This window comes from Argiope bruennichi, chromosome 7, assembly GCF_947563725.1.
Source record: "Argiope bruennichi chromosome 7, qqArgBrue1.1, whole genome shotgun sequence".
In the NCBI taxonomy this organism is placed as follows: Eukaryota; Metazoa; Arthropoda; class Arachnida; order Araneae; family Araneidae; genus Argiope; species Argiope bruennichi.
Genome location: NC_079157.1, coordinates 63,460,610 through 63,486,803, shown reverse-complemented (window position 1 = coordinate 63,486,803; position 26,194 = coordinate 63,460,610). Strand labels below are relative to the sequence as shown.

General features: G+C 28.9%; 1 protein-coding gene across 4 annotated transcripts in view; it reads left to right on the top strand.

Moving 5' to 3' along the window:
- LOC129975022 (TGF-beta-activated kinase 1 and MAP3K7-binding protein 2-like) overlaps positions 1–26,194 on the top strand; it is a 60,014-nt gene that overhangs the window by 6,340 nt on the left and 27,480 nt on the right. Inside the window, exon 1 of one of the 4 annotated variants that reach the window (XM_056087883.1) lies at positions 4,623–4,767. The exons of 2 other annotated variants lie outside the window; for them this stretch is intronic. The gene's annotated coding sequence lies outside the window, so the exon portion shown is untranslated. Of the gene's footprint in view, positions 1–4,622; positions 4,768–24,544; positions 24,664–26,194 lie in introns of those variants that run through there. One more of the 4 variants, XM_056087884.1, reaches the window with a different exon arrangement.

Here is a 26,194-nt window from a genome sequence, read left to right as displayed (position 1 = left end):
TTGAAAGAATGACTCCTACATTCTGATTCTTCTTCTTTAAGTATTTGAGAAATAACACTCACCATTCTGGTAAAATAAACAATATTTATATTTACCAGGACCGGATTAAGTCCTCTAGGGGTCCTTAGGCAAAGCATGAGTGCACTCTTTTCTGATATCTGTAATTTATGTGCCTAAATATTTTATTGATAATTATTTGTGTGAGCAATTTTATGTAGCAATTTCTGATAATTTGACAAAGTATTTTACTAAGCCGCCCGTTCGTGAGGATTGGTTTCAGTATATCTCATATATATATATATATATATATATATATATATATATATATATATATATATATATATATATATATATATATATATATATATATATATATATATAAAATCAAGATTGAAATTTTAAAATAAATTTCAAACAAAATATCAAAACAACCACAACTTTTGAGCGCACCCTAAATGCTATTTAAATATAGAATCGAGATTTTTTTAAAAATATGAAGCAGTGAATTTTTTTCAAAGTTTTTAAACATATTGTAAAAGGTAATTAATTAAGAATGTTACAGTTATGTTTTAGCATTTAAACTCATACTTGATTTTAGTTTGAATCAATTTAAGTGCATGGTACTCGAAATTTAAATGAAAGCATAAAATTAGTATAATCAGGCAATATCGTAAAAGAATATAATGAAATTTTGGTGTCTCCTAATATTGCAAGGCCCCTTCGGGAGTTGCTTACTTTGAATGGTTGATAATCCAGCCCTGATATTTACATGGGGGGAGAGCATTGCTATTTGTGTCTGGATTTTAAATTCTCAAAGAGGCTCCGTCGAGGATCTGAAACTGTTTTCGAAAGCATGGAATTTCATCTATATGTATTATTTTATAGTTGTTTCGCAAGTAATAATCTCTAAAAATTGAAGAGAAAAAAATTGGTAACTACATCGCATTTGTTTGTGCCAAGATCTCAAAATTTTTAAAAAGCATTTTAAAAGCAGATGGTTTACATTTCTTGCCTGGAAATAAGCCAGTTAAGTATTTAAGTTGCCTAATTTCAGCTCAAATTCACTAATCTTTGTAAAAACCTACCTCCCACCATGTTCAACGATTCGTCTTACTCTTATGTACATTTCAATGGGAATTACATTTTCTGAATAATGGCAGTGGAAAATGTTTTATGAAATAAGTTTTTGTTTTTATTTAACTTGAATTTCTCATGTTTGTGAAGATGGAATTTTATCATTGATTTTTCATTCCCTGATCTACTTGAGTATTGTAATTTTCTACAGCTGTATGCATTCATATAGTGTTTTATATCATCAAAATTTGATTCCATGTGCGAAGTGCATTTTGGTAATCAGTTTGTAATAATTAATTACATGTTATTTATTACTAACTGCTTTTGGCGATCAGCTGGCATCTGATAGCTATATTATTTGTGTTTAGTAGCGTTTTAATTTCTATTAAATCTCCCATTTATTATTCGATGTTCACGCTTCTTTCAACAAAGTAACCTTAAACATCAAAAAATGTAATAGATATTAAAGCTATCAACGTATTATTTTAATGATCTTGCACTTACTTTATTTATTGTTCAAATGCACTTGCCAAAGGGAGTGTCACTGAAAACATAATTGCCCTGCTAATCTATCATTTAATTGCAAGTTATCTTTCGCGGTACTGTAATTGTACTTTTGTATTCCTCGTGTAAACTTCACAGACAATAAACAAGAATCTTTCTTCCTTGACGTTCGACAATGGAAGAAAAGTCACACGGTCATATATTTGATAAAACAATGCACCCAGTTTAAATTTCGGTGCAAAAATAAACAGTTTTATTGAAAATTATGCAGAATTAAACTGCATTACGATTGAATTAATATCATTAAAATGTTTTTTAATGGTGCAAAAAGTATATTATCCAACTATATTTCCGAGAATTATTATGGGGAAAAGCCCAAATCTCTCTTAACTTTTAATTTTCTTACTCAATTCGGGGAGGGGGCAGTCAGAGGTGCATTTTCACTCTTCATAATATATTTGAAATTAATTCGATAGCTTTAAATCAATGGGTTTGATTTTTAGAGTACCTGCAGATACACATTCATCCCTTTATTATTATTAAAATTAAAAAAAATTATAAAATATATTAAAGACAAAAAAAATTAGAAATATTTTTAAAAAATACGTTTCAGTAGTTTACTAATTAGTAGAAAATTTTGTTTTATAAAATAAAGTCACAAAATCGAAAGGCACGGAAAAAATATTTAAGCTTAGTTGAATATGATGTGAAATATCATTTCTAAATATCCATTAAAAATTACAAATGTACTATAAGTAGGAATAGTTAAGAGTTAGTTCAGTTCATCTAAATTATTGTTTTTTCCTTTAAAAAAATAAATATTTTCTAATTTTTGGTTCATTATTGAGGGCGTATTTATGCTTTTTGATTTTTTACTATAATATATTTCATATTTAATATAAATTGTGCGTCATTAGCCTTCTAATTTTGCTTAGTAATTTGCATGCTAGTCATGGTGTGACTAATTTCAGACGTAAAGTGAAACATTCAAAAACTCTCAGCGTAAAGAAATTGCTTTAGTCACTTATTTTGGCTCTTGTACAATTCGCGTTTTGTGATTTGCTACTTCACAATGCATCGCACAAATGCATTTCACAGGCACATGTAGACAATTGCTTGTACCACAAAGCGAATCTCCTTTAATCGTATTTCGAATTTGGTAGTCGTGAAACTACTCATGTCCGGTATCTCAGGAAGTTATAAGTTTCATTTTAAATAAATATATATGATGTGTTGCTAATTACAGCAACGGATATAATGAAAGCGCACATTTTCAAAAAGTTTATCAGCTCCATTTTCTCATGACACAGAAGTGAAACCATTTTAGTCCCTTCCTGCTGATTCTTATGTTTAAAAAAAAATAACTGTTTTTGCGTAATTACATTATATTTTTGCAATGGATTAGTGATGTATTTTAACGGCCGAGAATAGACGGATGTTTTCCTCAAATCTTGACATTTTTGTCTTATTTCAGGAAATGGTGAAATTGCTGTGTAGGTGGTCGTTTTTGCTGTTTCATACCTATTTGGCCATTCATTTAGCATCTTTTTTTTTTTTTTTTTTTTTTTTTTTTTGTAAACTTCATTTTTACATGTTAGATTCAACAGATGTTTTTGTGTTAGTAACATGTCAAATCTGCTTAGTGAAAGGCTTATGGATACTTTTCACAGTAAGCTTATGGTGTACCAGAGTTTCTTATTTACGACTCAAATATTAAATCGAGTAATTATATTTTTGAAAGTTTATTTCGTTAAATTGTTTATATCTTTATATTTGTATATATATTGAAACCAATCCCTCCTTCTTCCTGAATCCGATATATTTTAAATTTGTAATATAAATCTGATGCGGATTCTTCCCCCCCCTCCCTCTGTATTAGTTATTTTTTGAAAGTAAACAACAGAAGTATATCAAAAATTAAAATTCCACCATAATATGTAAATTTTAATATTACATGATTTCCTCATTGTCTAATATTGTATAATTTTAGTTAAATTATTGGCTTATTTCATTCTTCGGTCTGTGAAATTAAGTAATTATAGTTGCTAGGTTTGGCCTTTCATATTAGTCAGAGTTTTGCTTATTTTACATAAATTAGATTTTCCTCGTAAGTGTATAAAAAATTATATTTTTTAAAGCAGTTGATTCATCAGAAACATTTCTGAAACCATTCATACATCCGAATGAGGATTTCATAACTTTTTTTTTAATGATTCATGTAGTTTCATAAGAAATCCTTCAAAGAATTCAGGTGAATGTTAACTTATATGAAAAGCAGATTCAGAAGCCATGAATCGACTCTTTTCCTGAAATGTCAAATGTTACATTTTTTTTTTTTTTTTTTCTTAGGAAACATAAGTTTCCAACCACACACAGTTTGGAACATTACTCAATCTCTGTATGCCTAACGTCACTGCATATTGTTCTTACGTTCTGTTTGTTTTTATTTTTACCTCCCTCGAGTTATTCTTCTCATCCACTTCGTTGCTGAAGTTCTTTCCGTACAAAATCTTTTCCCGAATAGTAACACAGTAACGGTTAGATCTGTAGAAAATTTATTGGCAAGGCTCTAGAAAGAAGCCAAAAACCCCGAGTGAAACGAAACTGTTTTGCGGTGGGCGGGGGCGTTTGCGTCGACCTTGAGTCGATGCCCTTTAAATATTTATCCTTTTCACTTATTAAAAAAATAAAATGGCAGCAACAAACGTAAAAGTTTCGCTGCGTTTACATCGGGTTGGAAGTTCGTTATTTACCATTCTAACTGTCATTAGATTCCGTGGAAGAATCTTATATTTCGATTAAAAGCATATAAATAAAATACTTTTTTTTTTTTTTTCCGGATAGCCGAAATTTTGAGTCTGAAAAGGTGTAAAGCGAAAATGAAAAAGAGCGGGTTTTTCTGCCCAAAATACCGTCGGTTATTTTCGTCGAGTTTCTTTATCTACGCTTTTTCGAAGCAAGCATCCGTGGATTTACAGGGGCAACTAATTTGGCGCTTTGTTTATCATTCTCTTTAAGTGTTCTTATCTCATCATAACGTCATCCGGTCACACACACCGCATGAAGCAATATCCTCTGTTTAAATAAAATTTCAGTAAAGGGATGATCGAACTCTTTCAGTCATTTTGAATATTATTCGATAACGAAGATTTGATACCAGATAATGGAATTGAAAGTCTTGCCTAATAGGTTGGTAATTTTTCATTTTATTTTCCTTAACGCCCACGTTATAGATTTTATCTGCTGGATTTGTTGTCAGTTCATATGCACTTACATAAGTCGGCAATAATAGCTTTCCTGAATGGAAAATAGCAGAATACTCTATTGTTTTATATGACATTAAATCTATGTATATAGAATTCAAAATACCAGATTTTCTGTACTTTTGTGCGGGAAGTTGCATAGTGAGAATAGAAGTGATAAAGAACAAAATTCAGTAAATAAATAAAATATTTAAAATCGATGAAATAGGCAAAAGTTAGTAAGTATTAAAAATATAAAAAAGGTAAAGAATCATGCATTTTTGTATTTTTTTCCAGATTTATTCATTCTAATAGGACATATTAAGTTGCCCTATTCAACGCGCAGTCAATAACTAGAATTGGGATGGGGTGGGGGTTTATTTTATGGTTTATCTCGTGTGTATCACATTGTTTTTTAGTCTGAACTATTTACTAAAAAGTTTTTTAAAAAAGAGGGAAGTTTGGGTTATGTTTTTCGATCCTGAAAATCAGAACTACTGACCAGTTAATCTGTATCGTCTTGTGCTTTTTTTTTTTAATGTATAACAAAAGGGAACAAATTCATTCTAATTTTATATTTTTAAAAAAAAAAAATTTTTATTATTATTTTTATTTATTTTTTGTATGCAGAAGATATTTATTTACAAATGAAATTCATCAATATCTAGTATTTTAAATTCAGATGTTCATATATCTATTGAAATATAATGCAACAGTGTTATTAAGTTAAAAAATATTTCCAACCATTTTTAGTTAATTCAGTCCCCCCCCCCCCCCCCATCAAGCATGCCAAACTCAAAGACTAAACATGGGCCAAATAAAACAAGTTCTAAGTTTATGTGGCATGCGAGAAGTAGAAAAGGAGCACCCTTCAATTTTTAAACTTTCGTAGGTTTATTTCAAACAGAAAAAAAAAGGGGGAAAAAATGCTATTTCAAAATTAATGTTTTCTTCCTGACACTTGGCATCTGTTTTTCGTTCCCATCACTCCAACTTCAGTATAAATATTGGCTGTTTTTGAAACTGCCCCAGGGTGAGTGCTCGTAATAGAGTCGATTCCGGGATACCAAAATCACATGATAAACGTAAATGTGTGTGATATCTTTCATTTAATCCCCTCCATTGAAATAAAGTTTCAGATTGGTGCACTGAGCTACAGAATTTTTTATAATTACATCTATATGTTAATGTAGCAATTAATTTAAAGGACAAAAATCTCTGGATATATTTAAGTACCCCTGGTATTCTTTTCATTCCAATGTGGATATAAATAACAATAAATGTCCAAAATAAAACGTATTAACTAATTTGGAATTTAAATAAATTCTCATTTCAAGGAGTTAATTACATGCCATTTTACGCTAGACTGAAATTCATGTGTTGCATTTAGCAAATTGCACAATAATGGCTCCCAAAATGAAATTGGTGTTACGGGGTTGTAAGCTTGAATTACTACTCTATTGTGAGTTTTACAGTAGACTATTTTCTTTCATAAATTCATACAGTTATTCCCATTTAGCGCTTTGTTATGCGCTAATAATTTCATATTTAAAAATTGTTAAATCCCCTGACCTGTTTGGAATGTGGTTGCAAACCACACAAATTGACATTTTTAAAAAGTCAAATTAGAATAGAATCTGGAATTTATAATCATTTTTACTACTGTGATCAAAAATTATCGAAAATACTTCATTTAAAATGCATGATATATAAAAATAAATTGCTATTACTTATAAAATATTTTCACGATTGATTTAAACATCTGGCAACATTCGATATTGATTTTATATTGTTGTCTGAAAATAAATTTTTCATAAGGTAAGAATTTTACTTTGTTGACTCTCCAAAATGGTGAATGCTCATTCACCATTTTGGATATATGGATTAAATTTTCTTTTCGTAATGCCATTTTTCTACAATTTTTACAACTACAATTGAACAGTTTTATACATTTATTTTTACAACTACAAGTGAAATATTGAAAAAAAATAATAATAAAATAAAACTTTAAAGACACTTCCTAATTACAAACAAGAGTATTTGAATGGCATACAATGTTTAAAAAAAGTCTTTCATTGCTTAATCGCGCTCAGGGAGACCACCCATTTCTTCTAATCATTAACATGTCGATCATATCAGAAAATTGACTTTATAAAATTCGGAATATTATTTTATAACTTTTTGCATTGAAAAGGACTTGATTTTTTCCCCGCATCACGGAAATGCGCTCTTTCCAATACCATTATTATTCGTAACAAGAAATTCAACGATTTCGGCTCAATAAATTCCTTATTTAACAGATGCGGCATCAGACGACTCTTATTTTCACAATTATTTTCTTAGAATTGCCGCGTCGTTAAGTTAAATGATGCAATAAAAAAATAAAGGGGGGAAAAAAACCCTAGTTTTGAAAGGGTTTTACAAAAATGGCATTCAGACATGTTTTCAGGAAGAATTCTTTGTAGAGATGCATTACTGTCGGAGGGGATTACTTTGAAGTAATGCAATAGATATTTACTAATGAATTTGATTTTTGGCAACATTCCCGATGCTTTTGATCTCAGTAGTATAGAATTAAGTATATATTTTATATTTATCGAGGTAAATTTTCATAATTGAGTTTTCTTATCCAGACTTATTCGTTTTTTAATGCTTAATTTTTCTCTTCTTAATTGAACATTAAACAGAAAATTGTTTTACTTTTTATTTGAATTGTAAGTAATTATGGAAAGATTTTCCTGCCTTTCTCTTCGGACATTTTCCCCCTTTCTTTTTGACATTTAAGTAATAAAGCACTTAATGGCTTTCTGTCATCTTGTAAACCACTAATAATCACTAATTCGAGAATCAGAAAAAGTATCATTTTAACGTGATTCCTTTTTAGGCTGGATGCTAAATTATATGAGGCTACATGCGGTATGCAAAAATAATTCAAATCTGTTCGCAGACTGTTGGATTTGGTATTTCCCAATTTGAACATGTTGTCAATTCTTGAATAAGGAGTGCTTTCTAAAAAATAGGTTTTCGGTATTTTAATTAGATTTTTAGTTAAAAATATACCAAAATGTAACTTTTTTTTTATCTCAATAACATTGGAGAATACTGGACAGAAATCATTTTTACTCAATTTAATATTCAGTGGGAGAAAAATAGCTCTTTAGTGATGCCATTTTTATTTTCATATAATTTATTTTCTCTAGTTTTAATAAATAAATACAAAAAAATTAAGTACATTTCATAACAGTACATTTTGTTGTTGTAATTGTATATGAAAACGTGTATTGCAGCAATATTAAATGTATTTTTGTATGCACATTATCGCTGCTAAGAAAGTAAGAGAAGTAAAAAAGTAAGAATTTTAAAAGAAATATAAAGATGAATCAAACTTAAAACATTATTCTGGCTACAATTTCTTAGACCAGAAATTCGAAATTCTTTTCATTTATTTATTTATTTGAATCGTCTGCCAAATACTCATGTAAATCTTTAATTGTTGAAATCCATTTTACTACCTTTTTTTTTTAATATTCAGCGAAAATTGTATTAATTATTTAGGAAAATTATTATTTATCATTACTATGTTTAAAAGCGTTGATGAATTCCTTTACATTTATGTATTTAAAAAATTAAAAATGAACGTTTGAATTTTTATTTATCTTGTATCTTTTTTGAGAAATATAATACACTAGAAATAATTTTTTCATAGTTCTGATTTTTAAAATGAGGGAAAAAACGGAATTAAATACTTAAAGAAATTATGGAAATCATTTGGGATAAAACAAAAGCAAATGGCCATTGTCAGGTTTTATAAAAGATTTCTTTGAAGCTAATCTAATAAAGTATTACAGAAATACAATGAAATTAATCAAATGAGTTAAAATTCTTTTAAGACAAATATTAAAAAGACTTACGGTGCATAAATTGGATACATTCTAAAATATATATATATGAAAGAGAAACCAAGAAAAACCAAACAGTTTTAAAAGGCAAATTGCTGAGCTTGTATATTGCGAAATTAAAGAAAAAGTGAAGGTCTGCTTTGAAGTCAATATATATATATATATAATATAATATAATATAAAGGGCATTTCTTTATCTTTACATTATCAGCGATAAAACTAAATGTCTGAAACATGTGATGATGCAATGATATTGATTTAAATTTCATTACAAGAATAATTAATGTTGTTAGAAATAGTATTTAAAATTAATTTGAAAGCTTATTAAAACTTAATATATAGTAGATTTGAACGGTATTATTAAAAGACCAATCTTTATACCTTAAAATAGTGTATAAGTACTTTTTGTGTTATAATATGCTCCAAAATTATTCTAGAAAAACGATAAAATTTCGATTAACTTTTAATTAATTAAAAAATTACTTCTTTTCTTATTGAGCATAGTATTCAAGAAACAACTAACTTGTCGAATTTGAAATTTCTAAGCCGCTTAGTTCAGCAATATTCGAGATAAGTGAATGATTGTCGGTTAATTTTTAATTGATTAATAAAATTAAATTTCGAAAAAAATTTTTAGTAATATAAATAGTATACAAGAAACAACTACCTACCGTATTTGAAGTTTCTAAGCCACTGTTTAGCAATATTCGAGATAAGAGAATAATTTAATAATATTTACCTTGTATTTGCATATACGAATTTATGTACTTTTCGTTGTTCGTGAATTAAAACGCTTTAATTCTAATATTTTTATGTAAAAATTGCTTTTCATAAAATATTATAATACTGAAAATCCTTTGATCGTCAGAAATTTTTTTTAATCAAAATTAATGTACCATTTTAACCAGACGATTTTTAAAAACCGTCCATTGCTAATTTTCTTCTAAAAAAACGTTTTCATCTATTTAATCATTTGTTAAATTTTAAAATATTAATGAAAATTGAAGAAAAAAAGGATGGAAATGAAATTGGTATCATTGGAAATGTAAAATTTTGAATCTTAAAATGCGATAAAAATATTTCTTTCACAGTAATTTGCACCGAAGTTGAATTTAAAGCAAAGTGCAAATTTTTATTTCAGTTAACTTTGCAATTGCAAATTTTCTATTAATTTCTAATTTGTAATTCTTCAGCACTTTGCACAGAATATTTGCTGTATAGAATTGCACAGAATTTGACAGAAATATTTCTCTTGTGTTAAATAATAGATACATAATTTGGCTAAATTCGGCCCATTTGTTAAAAAGCGATGTGGAACATATATATATATATATATATATATATATATATATATATATATATATATAATTAACTACTTCAACTAACATTTTAAAATTTATATATAATAATTTTTTTTAATATGAATGAAACTCTGAATATTTAATTTTACACCAGAACAGACAGTTAGTAATGGGGATTCTTCTGACTAAACCGAGGCGTTTTATCACCTTCATTAATAGCAATATACCTAGAGAAATTATCTGCGAATTGAGAAAGAAAAAAAAAAAGGATAAAGGCTAGAAAATAACTTTTAAATACTTCAAAATAACATTTTCCTTACTCACAGTATAAGAAAATGCAATCCTTCTGCAACACATAGCAATTTTAAACGGAGTTGCATCTGAACTTAGTCATATCTGTTTACTACCCTCAAGATACGCAAAATGATAGTCCGAACGACAGTATTTTCCCAACAAGGAAAATAAAATCAAAATATTCAGATGCTTAACTGGGTTTTCCCTCCGGTGGAAAAACCGAAATCCTATCAGATTCATTAATAACTCATTCTTCAGTTTATTCTACAAAAGATTAATTGTTTAAAAAGTTGCTAATAAGCAAAAGTGAGATCTATTCATTGGATTGAAAAATTGCATTTGAAAACATTTCGCACAAAAAAATTTACACCAAGTTTAAAAAGTTGTCTTTTCAATGATACAATGTTCTAACCTATAATTTAAATTTCTGTTTTTAATGTTTTTTAAAATATATTTTAACCATATTTCCGAACTATTTATTTTTCATAAAATAAAAATAAAATTTAACCTGAGCGAGCAATTATGCATGCGTAATGAAAATGAGCTTTTATCAACTTGTTATCATCAGGTTGGCATAAACTCAGATTAGAAAATTAACTCTTATCTCTAAATTTAGAAAAGTTTAATTTTCAGTATGTGTTTTTATAAAATGGAATAAATGTGAAACGTGATATTTAAAAAAAATATGCAAATAATGTTTTATGTAGCTTTTTAAAATATATGCAAACTATTAATTCAATAATTCAGTTGTATTTAAGACAAACAAAGTTTAATATATGCAAGATATTCTATTTAATCAGGGACTAGTTAATTTCGAAAACTTAAGTAATAGATATATACTTTTAATAAAAATTGGTCTAAATGAAGTAAATAAATATGTTTTATGTAGTTTGAATTTATAAATGTTGTGATGAATTAGGAATTTTAAATTTTTATGAGTCCTCTATCCCGCATCTGATTTTAATTATCAATATGATTCATAATATCAATAGATTGTATAAAAGTTCTAAAAAATTATTACAGTAAAGGATTCTTTGTAGATGTTTAAAAATATTTTTGAAGAAAGTATGAATATCAAATTATGCACAAGCAATTAACCTAAAATTAAACCCAATACTGAGGAAACAACTAGTCGCCAAATGGGGTCACTTTTTATATTTTTACGAATATGTAATATTGCTTCTCTGAGCAGTAAGTCTCTTGGTAAAGAAGATAGCTTTACGGATTTCTCTAAAGGATGCTAGATGGATATTGAGTTCATTAAATCAGGCTTTGAAGACAACTTGTTGACGAAATTAGGGAATTTTGGCGACAAAAATGAAGGACTCGGAATATTCGAGAATTTTTTCAATATCTCCTTTAAGACTCGACTTCCAAAGTTTGTTTAGGAGCATTCTTTATCCTGTCAAGGAAACTATAAAACCACACTGGATAGACTGAATAGAAACGTGATAGAGGAGGTGAATAAATTGTAACATTGGAGTATTGATCTGTATCAAGTTCTTTCTGAACACTTTTTGCTGCTTTTGATTGTTTACTAACAATTTTCTGCTTGAGTATGTGTTGTTTATTTCTACAAATGCTGCCCTTGTATTCTTATCGGCTGTATTTTGCTACCTGCGTTTTCATGCTTTCTTGTCCAATAAAATATCGTTATCCGTTACTGGGTCTATTATTTTTCACATGTATCCATCTGATGGATTATTTTTCCGTCACAGTATTAACCAGCGGATGGACGACCACCAAATTAGAGTTATAAGGTCGTGCGTTTGTGTTTTGCTTCACCGTGCAGCGAATGAAATTGAGTGTGCACTTTAAGCTTCTGTCCTTTAACTGAAAGAGCCTAATATTCCGTAAAAGACGTCAGGACTGCACGTTAAATGTCATTTAATTGATTATCTGCATTTCTCAGTTGTCATATTTACATGCATGACTGAGACTGTGCGTGAAACCTTTTGTCAAATTTTATAATACAAATATAAAATTCTAAAGATAAAGGCACACAGAAAATTTTATTTAATTGGTTCATGGTATTTTCGAATTGTCATGATCACATGCACATTTATTGACAGTTTTAGATTTTATGAGGTTCTAAGCTATTTGAGGTGTGGACTCTTTAAAAATTCAGATATTTTATGTCGGTGACAAATATGATTTTCGGATTTCTTGAGGGTAAATTAAAATTTATTTAAGAAGCACATTAATAATGAAATAATAAATTTTTATCTCAAAATAATTTTTATTCTTAACAGACTTAATAATATAAACTCTATCCAGAGCAAAAAAAGTGAGAGTCCGAAGATATAGCTTATGAAATTTATACGTAAATCGAGCAGTTCAGAAAATCGAGCAGACACATTTCCTTTGTATCGATCTCTTCTGAAATTTGGGATAAAATTATAATTTAGAAAAAATATCATGTGCCAAATTTTGTTTCTGTAGACGTCTCTACTTTTGAGTTATAGTGCTTATAAACAAATTAATCAGCCGATACACCTAATTCGAAAATATATTTTTCGGATTGATAAAGGTCTAAAAAACGGTACTTCTTTTGGGTGCACGTACGTTTACAAAAACTAACTTTGAAATTTCACGGTTCAAGAAATCTGCTAGATAAAATACCTAAAAGAAAGATTACATCTGAGATAAAAAAAGATAATCTCTGATAAAATTGTACGGCGACTTCAGATTATTTAAATTCCAAGCATTTTTATTTTGTATCTATCCATCATTATAAACTTGGCAACTGTTTTACAGTTGACAGTTTGAGTGAAAATTGGCGAGAACACTTGGCAGCAATAAAGTCGCCAAACGGATGACATACATAGATCTCTTTCTTTCTCATCAGGTTTTGCTTCTTTCTTGGGAAGTAGATGGATTTTCTGTATTATACCAATGTCTCGTTTAATGCTACATCATCCGATATAAGACGATCCATGAGAGGAGTGATGAATCGAGTTCCAAGACCTCGAGTGCTCCGACCCTAATTATTCAAGACTTAACTATTTGTTGAAAAGAAACCGAGATAACAATCGGAGTCTATTAACTAATCAGGATCGTTAGGATAAGAGTTTTAAATATTATTAACTTAAAATTACGTTAGGATAAGAGTTTTAAATATCATTAACTTAAAATTAATACTCATTGTTTGCTGTTTCAAAAAAAAGTATTCTTCTCTGGACTCTGTCGTATACTTAAAAAAAAAAATAATCTTAATGTGGTCTTAAATAATTCTGCAAATGTGCTACGCAATTAAATAACGACGATTTCCAGTAGCAAAAAAACTCCTAACAGAATTCTAAATAATCGTCTGCACTTTTTTTCATTTCGTTTTTAAGTTCGAATTTAAAAAGAAAATGACTTTTATTTCATCTTATACTTATAAAAATATTTTTCCAAATATGCTTTTTTTTTTTTTGGTTGTAATGTTTTTCATTTTGACGGTTTATGAAATTATATTTACTATAACATGAAAGCAAATAAATATATTTAATATTTTCATTAAACAGAATGACGAAATATATTAAAATTACAGAAATTCTTTAAAAATTGAAAGAGATTCGAACCTTCAGTCTGAAAATTATAATATGAATTTGTTTTCTACTATATTCGTCTCTATTTATATTATTTTTTAAATTTAATCTTTTTTATAACAATGGTAACATGCGCACAAAAGAATTCTTTAAAATCGCTTCGACATATTCGCGTATAAATGCAGTTACTAAAGAAATGTATAAATATTGCTGTAAAACCTATTTTGAAACAATTTTTAAAAATTTATTAAAATTAACGAACAAATTTCATGGAAATATACATAGTTAATATTACTTACTGAAAAGCTAATTTTTTGTGTTAAAGGCGTGTAAAAATGATTTCTTTGTTGATAATATGGCCCTTAATTACTAAGAAAAAATGTGGGTTTTTTTTAGTTTTTTTTTTTTTTAGTTAAAATGTAATACAAATTTTTTTTAAAAAATCTTTATTAAAGAACATCTGTTATCTAAGAATTGCCTTTCAAATTTTGTTTGAAAATTCTTTTTTAAAGATAACTTACTATCCAAGAAGTAACTAACTTTTAAATTTGTTAGTTCTAGGTATAATGACCAGGCCTGGTCAGCATTTTGCACTATTTTTTAATACATGTCTCTATTTACAAACAATAATACCAGCTTATTAACATTACCATGTTAAACACACAATATTTACTTCGTATATGAGTGACAACGTGCATGCTATAATTTTTTAATATAAATACTTGTCGCTTTTGGCGACCGGCTGGTTCGCCAGGATTAATGCTCACTAAAATTTTCGATTAAATATTTTATGTACCTTAGTTTCTTAATAACTTCTTCAACAAGATATTTTTAAGCTTCAAATTGTGATAGTAATATGACTGATATAAAAGCTTTACGATATTCCATTCATTGTATTATGCATCTTTTTAATTTTCTGTCTGCTCCCATAAAATTTTAACTTGAAATTAGAGCCGAAGTGATAAAATTTCAATAAGAACTCTTTTTCTGAAACCTCACATATTCTTAAAAAAATATAAACACAGAAAACTGACTTGTTCAACATTGAAGTTTTATGTGCACTTCAGAATATTTTTTCAAAATTTATGCAATGCATCGAAGAATGATTCAATGAGGATTTCTCAAATTCATCATCATTTTCAGCTTTTGGTTGTACTTTTAAGAAAATTTAAATTGCATAAGTAATAATATTTTATTTTGTTTTTAAGTCAATAAATATACTGCTGAAAAAATTATGAAGCCTACTTTTTATACAGTCCTTTCGTGCCAAGGAATCATATTCAATGAAATATTCTTTACGCTTCAGTTACATGTGTGCGTTGTGTGTTCATTGTGCGTGCGTGTGCGCGTGCGTGTTATTGGCCAGACCAGTTAGCCTGCAGCTATTGTTGGGAATGTGCATTTCGAAGCATTTTTATTTTTTTGAAATTATAGTTAAATTTTAATTGGTTAGAAATTGAGTAAAATTTTAATTCAGTTTTCCGCGATAAGTTCCAAGAATATCACTGCCTAAAAGTAATTTTTGCATTTTTATGAATTCCAAAAATAATCTTTTTAATCGTACCAATTTAATTGTAGTACAAATTTTTTGGAATTATGGATATTTATATATATATAAAACCTTATTTCAACGATAGATTGTATTGTTGCCCTGAAATTCAAACCGCTTTCATTGTTTTTTCAAATATTGAATTTTATGATTTTCTTCCATTGTTGAAAACTAAAGAGGGATTCTATTTAATATCTGTATAGTTTACATGATAAATAAAAAAGTGAAAAACAATTCCACAAAATTTAGAACATGAAGAGATGAACCACGTATTTATATTTTTAATACTTCTATGATGTGAAGGGGCTAATCTCCATTAAAAAGGTTTATGTACACAATGAACAGACGTTGGTCAGTTAAAATAACAGAGCTTTAATGCCTGGCAATTTGACGGAATCGTGAACTAGAATTTTTATCTAAAGGATTGAACTAAAATTAAATATAAGCAATATCCTGAAGAACCAGCAGATCGCCAAATGCGACTATGTAATAGATTCAATTTATTAGCTTTTTCAAAATTGTGCCCACTTTAATTAATTTAAATATAACTTCAAGAGGATTTTTAGTAATTGTTTAACATTATATCAATTGTAGTTGCGCAAGTTTTCCGCTCCTATCGGCATCTAATAGCTAAACTTAAATGTCTTGAACTATTTTTGCGTAAGCTAATTTTTTACTTTAGTTTCATTTCCAAAACGGGAATTTTCCCTATTCGGCTGTTAAAATGTCGCCAGCTTGCTCTTTCGCACCTTTTTCCGGTTTTGTGTCTGGTTTTGATGAATTCGTAGTCATTGTTTTAATGAAGAGCTTTTAAAAGCTACTTAAAAACGAAACTTCTGTTTAATGGTAAAGAAAAATAAAATATGATTTAATGAGGTTATTTCTGCTTATTTCATTACATGTGTTCTACTCGTCTTCAACGACCAGCTATTTGCCAGCTACGTAAGTTGTATTATTCTAGTCATGTCAACCAACCTTAATGAAGTTCATCTTGCCACATCAAAAGTGAGGCCTATTTTAAATTAATAAATATAGAGTATTCTAATTAGTTAGCAATGCTTGCAAATTGGCGAAATCAGTCCTGTTGTTAAGGCTGTGAACTCTATAATGGTTTTTTCCTCTTCAGTGTTTTTGAAATTTATGTCGAAAATGTAGAGTGACGGACGGTAAACGACTTTTGATGAATAAGTCAGAAGAATATAATAAAAATAAATGAATTCGAACTAGTGGTTGGAGCTGCGAGACTGGCTCTGTGATTTACTTGATTATTTTAAATACTTGGATATTCAGGTGACCAACATATTCGGCACGAATACTGGTTATGACTACTATCAATTACATCTTTCGTGCATAATTTAATGCTCAATACTGTATTTTTAAGCATCAAATTGCGACAGACATGTTATTAAGATAACCTTATATCTATTGTGTCTATTAAGATAACCTTATATCTATCAGTCCTAATGAACTCAACAACCATATTATCGTAGTGCTATTTTTATATACTTAGTGCTTAATCCGATTAATCTACTTTCTAATTGTACGCTGTTTTTCGCTGTACTGTAATTTCACATCCTCGTTCCACACGTAAACTGCGGAGAAAATAAGCTGAATCTTTCTGTCTTAGCTTTTAAAATGGAAGAAAATCACTAAATTAATTATATGTCAAAACAATGAAAACGGTTTGAATCTCATTATAACAATAAAAAATATAATTAAAAACTTTGCTAAAAATGTTTTTAATTATAAAAATTCATTAAAAGATTGCACTCTAATTTATTTCATATCTTTGAAAAAACTGAATTTTAAAATGATGTAAAAGCACAATGTACAGTCAAAAGCATTTCACTACTATTTCAGTATTCTGTACAATAATATTTTTGAAAGTTATGGCGGAAAAACGCTAGGATATTGTGTAATTTTTTAATTAAAATGCTAATTAAAATATGATAAATGCAATAAGTCTAATTAAAATTGAATACAATAATTAATAAACTCTTTGTGCCAGACGGATGAAATTTAACGGTGACGGCGTATGGTTTTTACTCTAAATTTGTAGATTTCTATGAAATTTTGAACGAAATACATTCATAGAAAATTTGTTTATCCGTATGCAAGTGCCTATAATAACTACAAAAAAAAATAATAATTGATAAGATTCATTATACAGATTAACACTTTCAACCCTACCGACGAGATATCCCGTCTTTCAGATACTTCTAATGGGCGAAAATTTGTCCCTTATGCCAGTTTAGATAGGTTGAACTTTCTAATACATATCTATCAACCTATCTAAACTGGCATAAGAGACAAATTTTAGCCCACAGAAACCTGTAATTGGAAGTAACTGAAAGACGAGATATCTCGTCGGTAGCTTTGAAAGTGTTAAAAATCTAAAGTGTATATCCAAATTTGAAACCAATCCTTCAACAGATTGACTGTCTGTCAGTCTATGTAGTAGTATGCATGTTAACGCATTTACTCAAGAACGCAACAACTTAGATAGATGAAGTTTGGTATATGATCTTGCTACTAAAATTACAGTTATGTGTCAAATTTTTATTTCAATCGATTTAAAGAAAAGGTACCCAAAATTCATAATAAATGCATAATGCTTCTCTATACTACGTAGCACAAAATACTCTTGTGTGAATCTGAAAATAAAATTTTGAGCACTCGGGCCGCTCTTGATATTTGAACAAGGTTCACATTCAAACTTTCTTTTAATCCTTTTTTAACCCTAGAAAGAATTAACTACACATAATTGCTTTTAGTAAATTAATTGGGAAGGTTTCGCAATATGCATTTCTGTATATTGTTCTTTATATATAACTGCAAGTGTCTATATTAAAATCTCTATTTACAAACAGTCTATATTTGTCTCATTGTACTGCACTATTTGGCCATTCAGAATAGATTTGGTCATCACAGAATTGTTCAAAAAAATGCGTGAAAATTCTAGTATCAGCCCTTGGAGACTGTCCGTATTTATTATCTGCGTCACGGCACGAGCTCTTTCAGCATCCAAACACTCATTATAATTTAATTAGCTCGTTTTCCGTTCTACGCCCATAGTACGATTTCGTTACACAAGACTGTATACAAAGCATTATCCATTGTGTTGAGAGTCGGTTTTTCATCTGTCACATTTAACATTGTCCTTTTGCTCGATGCAGAAAAGAAAGCGCGTGAATTATATTTTTAAATGCGCGTTTTTCTCGCCTTGGCGAACTTGGCGTGTAAAGGTAATCTATCTCCGTCGTATAGACCGACAGTACGGCATTTGTTTTTTAGAAGCGAGACATAATCAGTCATTCTAAGTAATACGAGAGTATAAGTGTTTTTTTTTTTTTTTAATATATATATAGTCTAAGCGAGGGAATAAGGCTTTTTTACATTTATTGAATAATATTCTTTATTGCATTTTCCTAACATTGTAAAAAGATGGAATTCTATTGTTACAGGACTTTCTATTCGTATATGATTTGCATGCATAAAAAAAATTAATCGCGATTTTTTTTTATTTACATTTTCTTCTCCTACACTAAGTATATAAAGAGAAAATATTGCAATCGTCAGAAATTCTAAGCCCGAAGAAATCATTTTTTGAAAATTATATCTGTCTGTCCTTTTCTCTGTTCATTTGTGAACATGATAACTCAAAAAATATTTTGAAAATTGAGTATGTTTGTTTTACTGTACACCAAATTGGTCTATTCTTATCAAATTTGGTAAGAAATGCATTCACAAGAAGTTTGTCCAAGAAGTTTCACTTGCAAGTACAAGTGAATTACAAAACGCTAAAAGCAAACTTTTAAAAATTGTACACAGTTTTAACATCTAATTGTAGATACTTATCAAATTTTGTATCAGATCCATCAACGGTTTGACAGTCTGTTAGCCTGTACATTTTTATGCAGGTAAACGCAACAATTTCTTTAATCCTCTGCAATATAAAAATAATTAAAAGTAAAATTATTCACTAAATATAATGACTTGTTTATTGCGATCTCTCTCTCTAAATATATATATTGGTATTCTTCGAAAAATTAATCTACATCTTCTTACACTCTGTGGGTCTGTTTAGGCCGCGGTGGCCGGGTGGTAATGTCTCGGCTTCGGAACCGGAGGGTTTCAGATTCGAGACCCGATTCCACCGAAGAACCGTCGTGTAGGGGATCTGTTGCACGTTAAATCCGTCCTGACCAAACGTCCTCCCGCTAGTGTGGTGTGGAGAGGGGGGTGCCAGCTCAGGTGTCGTCCTCGTCATCTGACCGCGGTTCAAAATTACGAGGTCCGTCCCAAAATAGCCCTAATGTTAATATAACTAAACACTAATAACCCGGGACGTTAATATAACTAAACTAAACTAAATTGTCGGTCTGTTTAATAATCGAAATATTTTATAAATGGTGCCTGAGAGGAGACAAAGTGCAAATGATACCAAATTTTATTTAACTCCTTGTACCAGAATGCAAAGCATTAAATATCTTGTTACTAAACATGTGCTAGAATTAAATTAATTATTTAAAATTGTTACTAAAGGCTTGTAATGTTATCTTGTTAGCTCCGTAAAATTATAATTTTGGTTTTGATAGGTCAAAGAGTTTTCCATCGGGAAAGCCTACTCGGTGTTCTAAAGAAAAAGTTTCTATTAAGAAACAGAAAACGCGTTTATTCAATACTGTGTGAAAATAACTTTTCACAAGATCGACAATAAGGTGGGGTGGGGGGTGTTGGCTTAAATAGCTTTATTAACAAATGTGGAAGAATGTCTGGAGGAATCCACCTTCACCTCTAGTTGAAGATTTTATTTCATTACTATTTTATTATTTGTTTAAAATGAAGGTATCTTTTAGTTATGATAGAAAATAATATAAAAACTTTTTACTCTGCTTCAAAAGTAAAAATAATACATTGCTACCAATTTTTTATCAATTCCCCCCCCCCTCTGATTTTAATATATATATATATATATATATATATATATATATATATATATATATATATATATATATAAAACCCTTTAAAGGGCCATTTTTTTCTAGTCATATTATGTTAAAATATTTTTAGGCTTGAAATTAGAATAAGAAAAGGGATTCATTGAGCTTATTAGATAAATTTAATTCGATTAATTTGGTTAATTAATAATTAAGTAACAAATTCAAGATACATCATTTTGTCTGAGATAAAGAACTGAAGCATCTAAGTTTCTGATTTACTAAAAAAATTTGTCAGAACTTATGCCAACCTACATAATTTCATACAAAGATTGATAAATTTGGTGGGAAGCATACTTCCCACGGACATAGAAAAGGTTAAGAGGGATTGAACTTTTTGAATTGAAATATTGTGGCATAATATTTTAGGTTTCATTCGTCTATCGTTATTTTATTTTTACTTTTTCATATACGAAGTTTAGAGAGAGTATTGTAATCATTAGTGGAGGGGGGGGGGCCGAATTCGGAATATATGAGGAATATCTACATTTTAGATCTCCTCGAGTTCAAACAACGTATTTTTGCAAATCTGTCTATCTCTGAGAGTATGCGAGAAAGTTTTGGAGGGACCTCTCCCGCTGTTTAAAACTTACTCTTAATTATATGTCAACCATAACGTGTGCACAAAATATGTATTTAATATCAGCACAAACATGTGAATATAAATACAGTAAGCAGAACAATTGTAGAATATAATAATGAATTTTGTAATAATTCCTTAGGGAATAAAGATTATAATAAGGAATAATATATTTAGAGGAAGAAAAAAAAATGAAGGCAAGTAAAAACTGATCTCATTTAAAGCTAATTTTACTTAATTTTTAAAATAATATATATAGGCCGTAGATCAATGTAATTTTTTCATCGTGCTTATTGCAATTTCTTTATTTATAACAGCCTATAAACAGTAGCTAAAATGTGAAATATGTCGTTTATAACAATTAACATACACAATTATGGATCTTGTCTTTCTTTTTTTAGAAATCTAATGCCGCTTTCTTACCTTTAATTAACAATTAAAATAATTATAACTTCTCATTTGTTATCATAAGGAACTTTGGTACCGATTTCCTGAAAGAACAATGTAAATCTTTAAGAATAATGTTAATTAATGTAATCCTGTTTCAACAACTAATTAGCAATTTTGAAATGGAAATTAGACAGGAAATAAGGCACGATGGTGCAATTAATGAACTTACTGTTTTATTAGATGTCGGCTTCCATTCATCTTTTTTCTAATTCATTTAATTTCACATTTGGTAGCATATTATTTAATTAAAATTGGTTTTTATTTCGAGAACTACTGTGGAAATTTTCTTGGACGATTTATTAAAACACTGAAGAATTCTCATTCGTGTACATTTTGCCATCTGACAGTACTGTGGAAACGAAAGTTATATGATTCAAATAGTTACTACTTTCGTTATGGTCTTTGTTTAACATCGATGTTCGTAGAATCTTTCTTTCTTCTTTTTTTTTTTTTCAAACTGTTTTTCAAAATTATATTACTTTACTAATTAATATGCTTGTCGTCTTTAGCGATATCTGTTTCGCCATCGATATTGGTTACATTTAATTTCAGTTAAATCGTTTAGATATATTTTCATGTTCATGTTTCATGCGCATTTAACTTTCCAGAATATATTTATTCTAAATTGTTTAGCTTTAGAACCAGTCACATTATCCTTTGTTAAGGTATGAGAGACAATTTGTTCAAAAGCATGCTTAGATTGTTTCAGTCTATAAGAATCCTCAATATTCTTAAAAGCTTTTTTTTTTTTTTTTTTTTTTTTTTTTTACTATTAGAAAATAGAAATGGTGAATGAGAAGCAGCTTTTATTCATTTGCATTTTGCAAATTGAAAAAAAAGGGGGGGGCGTCTCCGTGTATATCCTTTTAAACTTTTTTGCAGAAGGATCTTTTGAAGGCAGCTTCAATATAGCGTTCCACTCCTTTTGTAGAAAAATTGTCTCCCTGTATTGAAAAAGACAGTAGCAAAACTTTTATTATTCTTGAATTTCATTGAAATATATTAGCTTGTGAATTTGATCTAACTAAGCTAATCTAAGTGGATTATGAAACACCATTAAAATGTTAATTTTTTTTTTTTACTACGGTTCTCTTGTGAAGTAGCCGCTGTAATCTTTTCGAGAAATATTAATTCCTTTAATAGAAAATGTGGCTTCGACACGTTATTCCGCAAGTTATTCACTGAATAAGGTAGACGTGGGACGTATTTATTCTGCCAGGTGAGTAATACATCCAGGTCTAGAACAGGTGTCTTATACATTTTTATACAACAGGTGTCATTTACATCTTTAGATTACTTACTACTATACTACCTTTAAGTTTAGAAGATCTGTCGCAATACCATTTAATAGCTTTGATGCAAATCAGTCAAATTAAATTCTTGTGAAGTGATACTATTCTGTTGGACCTGGTATTTTCAAACTGGTAAGCTGGTATTTTCTATCGTTGCCAAATGATGATGATCACACGTTTCATACTTCCTCCTGACAACAGTGTAAGGGTATTTTAACCCTTGAGTTAATTTTTTAAAAAAAATGATTTAAATGTAATTAAATCATTTCTCAAATAAATAATGAAAAAAGATTTTTAAAAAGTCATATGTTGTTTTAAGCGTGGTTTCGGTTATGAAACTGCTGGTTACCATTTGGTAAGATTAATCATTGGTTGAGGGGGGGAAGGACTTTTAATTCAGTATCGCAGAATAAAATTTGGCATTCGAAACCGTAATGAAATAAAAAGAACATGCAGTCGCAAGTGAAAAACATCAGTTTATATTTGTTTTTCAGCTGTATTTTTGTGCCGCCATGTGTATGTTTTAAATTGATTTAATAGCATGTTCTGTATGTTTACTATTAGCAACAATAGGTATTAAAGCTTTAAACTTATTCTTGTAATATTTTAAAAGACAAAATTGGATTTTTTATTTAAAAGTATTACTTGGCATTTAAGGTTTATCTACTTTAAATTTAGCTTGTATTCAGCCTGTATTATGATGGAACCGATTTTTGAGCCTCTAGTTTGACTTAGTGATTTTGAAAACTCGACCGCCGCATCCTCCTGGAAAAAGAAATATTAATTTCTCTAAAATTCATCGTATCTTTTTAAAAACGGTTCTAGGTAATTAATCCTATTCGTTGCTTTATCGCATTTTATATCATATCTGAGAATAATGCGACCATTCTTATTGCAAACGAAAATTGTGTCGGTTAAAGTGATGATGAAAAAAGGAAAAACAATTGGTTATTAGTGCTACCTATCTTCTTTAAATATTTAAAATTTTTGTTTTCACTTTTTATTTTCGCTTTAAAATTTTAAATTTCGCAGAACGCCTGTTTGTGAAGATAATATAGCCAATGTAGGTAATATCCAGATTTTCTCAATAAATCCTTTTCTGTTGACTTTTATCTTAATCAATAAAAAAAACTGTGATAATAAGATATAATTTCGTTATTTTTAAGTTTAGAATTTATTAATTTATATAACCCTGATTATAAAGTTAATTCATCGATAGTGCTTCTTCAAAATGTAACTTAACATTACAATTCAAATGACAAAAATAAATACACATTTTTATAAAAACTGATGTAAAAAATCCATATGTTAAATTAAATGTAATTCATTGTAATAAATAATACATGACAGACGTATATAAAGTGGATCTGATTGAAAAATAATATGAGTTACTGACCAAGTTAAATTTAGATTGAGAAACATGTTTCATTTTTTTTTCAGCGGTGATTTTATATAAGATTAGTCTTGTCAAGAGCATGCCCCCCCCCCCTTTTTTTGGAACATTATTATTTTTATTATTCGAAATAGTCAACTCTAGTAATCATTTATCAACAATTTTGCTTGACTTATCAGAACAGTCATTCTATTTCTGACACACAGACAGGAAACTGCTCATTCGTGTTATTTGGAAATTGACGTACCTTTAGAATTCATGCTGCCATATTTTTTTAAGAAAAACCTCTAACATTTTTCTGATCAGCAATGTTAGCTACCTAGTATTTTGTGGAATAGTCATTTATCTCTCTCTGAATTGCGTCGCCTATCTTATCGAATTTTCTAAAAACTTTGTTCCGTTGTCTTTGTGCGATAAGGTTCAAATTATCTTTGCTAGGTCAGTGTAATTTTCATTTTGGTTACATTTGAAGTTTGAATCCCATTTTTTATCCCTCACTAATTAATGATGCTGTAATAACAAGATTTTTATCGTCTGCTTGCGTGCAATTCAGTAAGTTAGTTTTTATCATTGTTTATTTTTAATTTGGCAGTGATGAAATAGTTATAAACATCTAATTACAAAAGAATTGCTTTTAATCAGACTTCTGAAAAATGAAACGTTTTCTCGATCAGTGCTGGCTTTTATTTTATTATTTTAAGAGTTGCTATAATTTTTAAAAAAATCATACATATAAGGCTATGATTTTCGTGTTGATTTATAAAAATGATTTTGTGGTGTAACTTTGTTAAAAGATTTGGAGGGGATTCGAACTTCTTGCCCGAAACATCGTAATGATAAGCTTAAGCTTGATTCACTTGTCTTCATTTTATTTATAGATTGTGGTCTTAATTGTCTTTAAAATAATTTGAAAATTTTATTAAGAATCGAGGGAGAGAGAGACAAAGAAATAATCATTGAAAAACTTTTTTTAAAGGTGTATGCATATGATTTTTGTGCAAAATTTTCTTTTGAAATTATTGTTGGAAAAAAACTAACATTTCAATTAGCTTTAAACGTATTTAGTGTTTTGTTAAACGCTTTCTTAGCTAGCATCTGTTTAAGAAATAAATATGCCAATATTAAAATTGTTAATTCTAAGGCAGTGATCTGCCGTATAGAATGTTTTGAGTGATTTTTTTGCAAGCATGCAAAATCGTTTGTCATATTAAAAACAATGCAAGTGAATTAATTTATTACTGTTGTTGAAATTTATTAAAAAAATAAATCCGTTATTCTTGTTTCATTTTGGAACATAAAAGTTCATTAGCTTTTTCTTTTTTTATAAATATTTCTGAAATTATTTATTCTTTGCAAATGCTTCTCATACTCTTTTGATAATAATGCTTATCAGGAAAAATTCCGTCCTTTTATATATTTGCGTGTGCATGTGTGTGTGCGTGCGCGCGCGCGCGTTTAAAAAGCAACATCAAAGCTCTCGTATTGTCAGTCATACTGTTTGTGGAAAGAATGTTAATGAAGACTATAATTTTACTAGTAGCAGAATCTGAACTGTTTTCTGATAAATATTGTAATATCTTAATAACGAGAACAGACTGAAAGTGAATTCCATTTGGTGATTGTTGACAGACACTCGTAAATTCAGAATTTTTATTATATGCAATTGAAAATATACAACAGAACTTTACTTTACGATATAATAACCATTCGAGGCATTTGTCATAAGGTTTCACAAAATTGGAAATTCCTTCAGAAAGAGAATGGCGAAAAAATTCTATTACATCATCTCGAACTGATATGACTCAACACGATTTCACTTCATCTATATGTTTCAATAAGTGGCTAAACAAAGAATCAATCAACCATCCGCAATCTCTGATCCAATTTCGACAATTTATGTTTCATGTGAGAGTTCAAGGCCTCTAAATAATCATTAGTCGCCACATCCTACCCAGTTTTCTAGAAAACTACTTCACTGCACCTACTTAATGGAAGGAAATCTCAATCCCCCAGCCCTAGTCACTATATTTGTTTCACCGCTTTTTATTCCATTTGGATGCTCATGACATCTTATATGTCATCA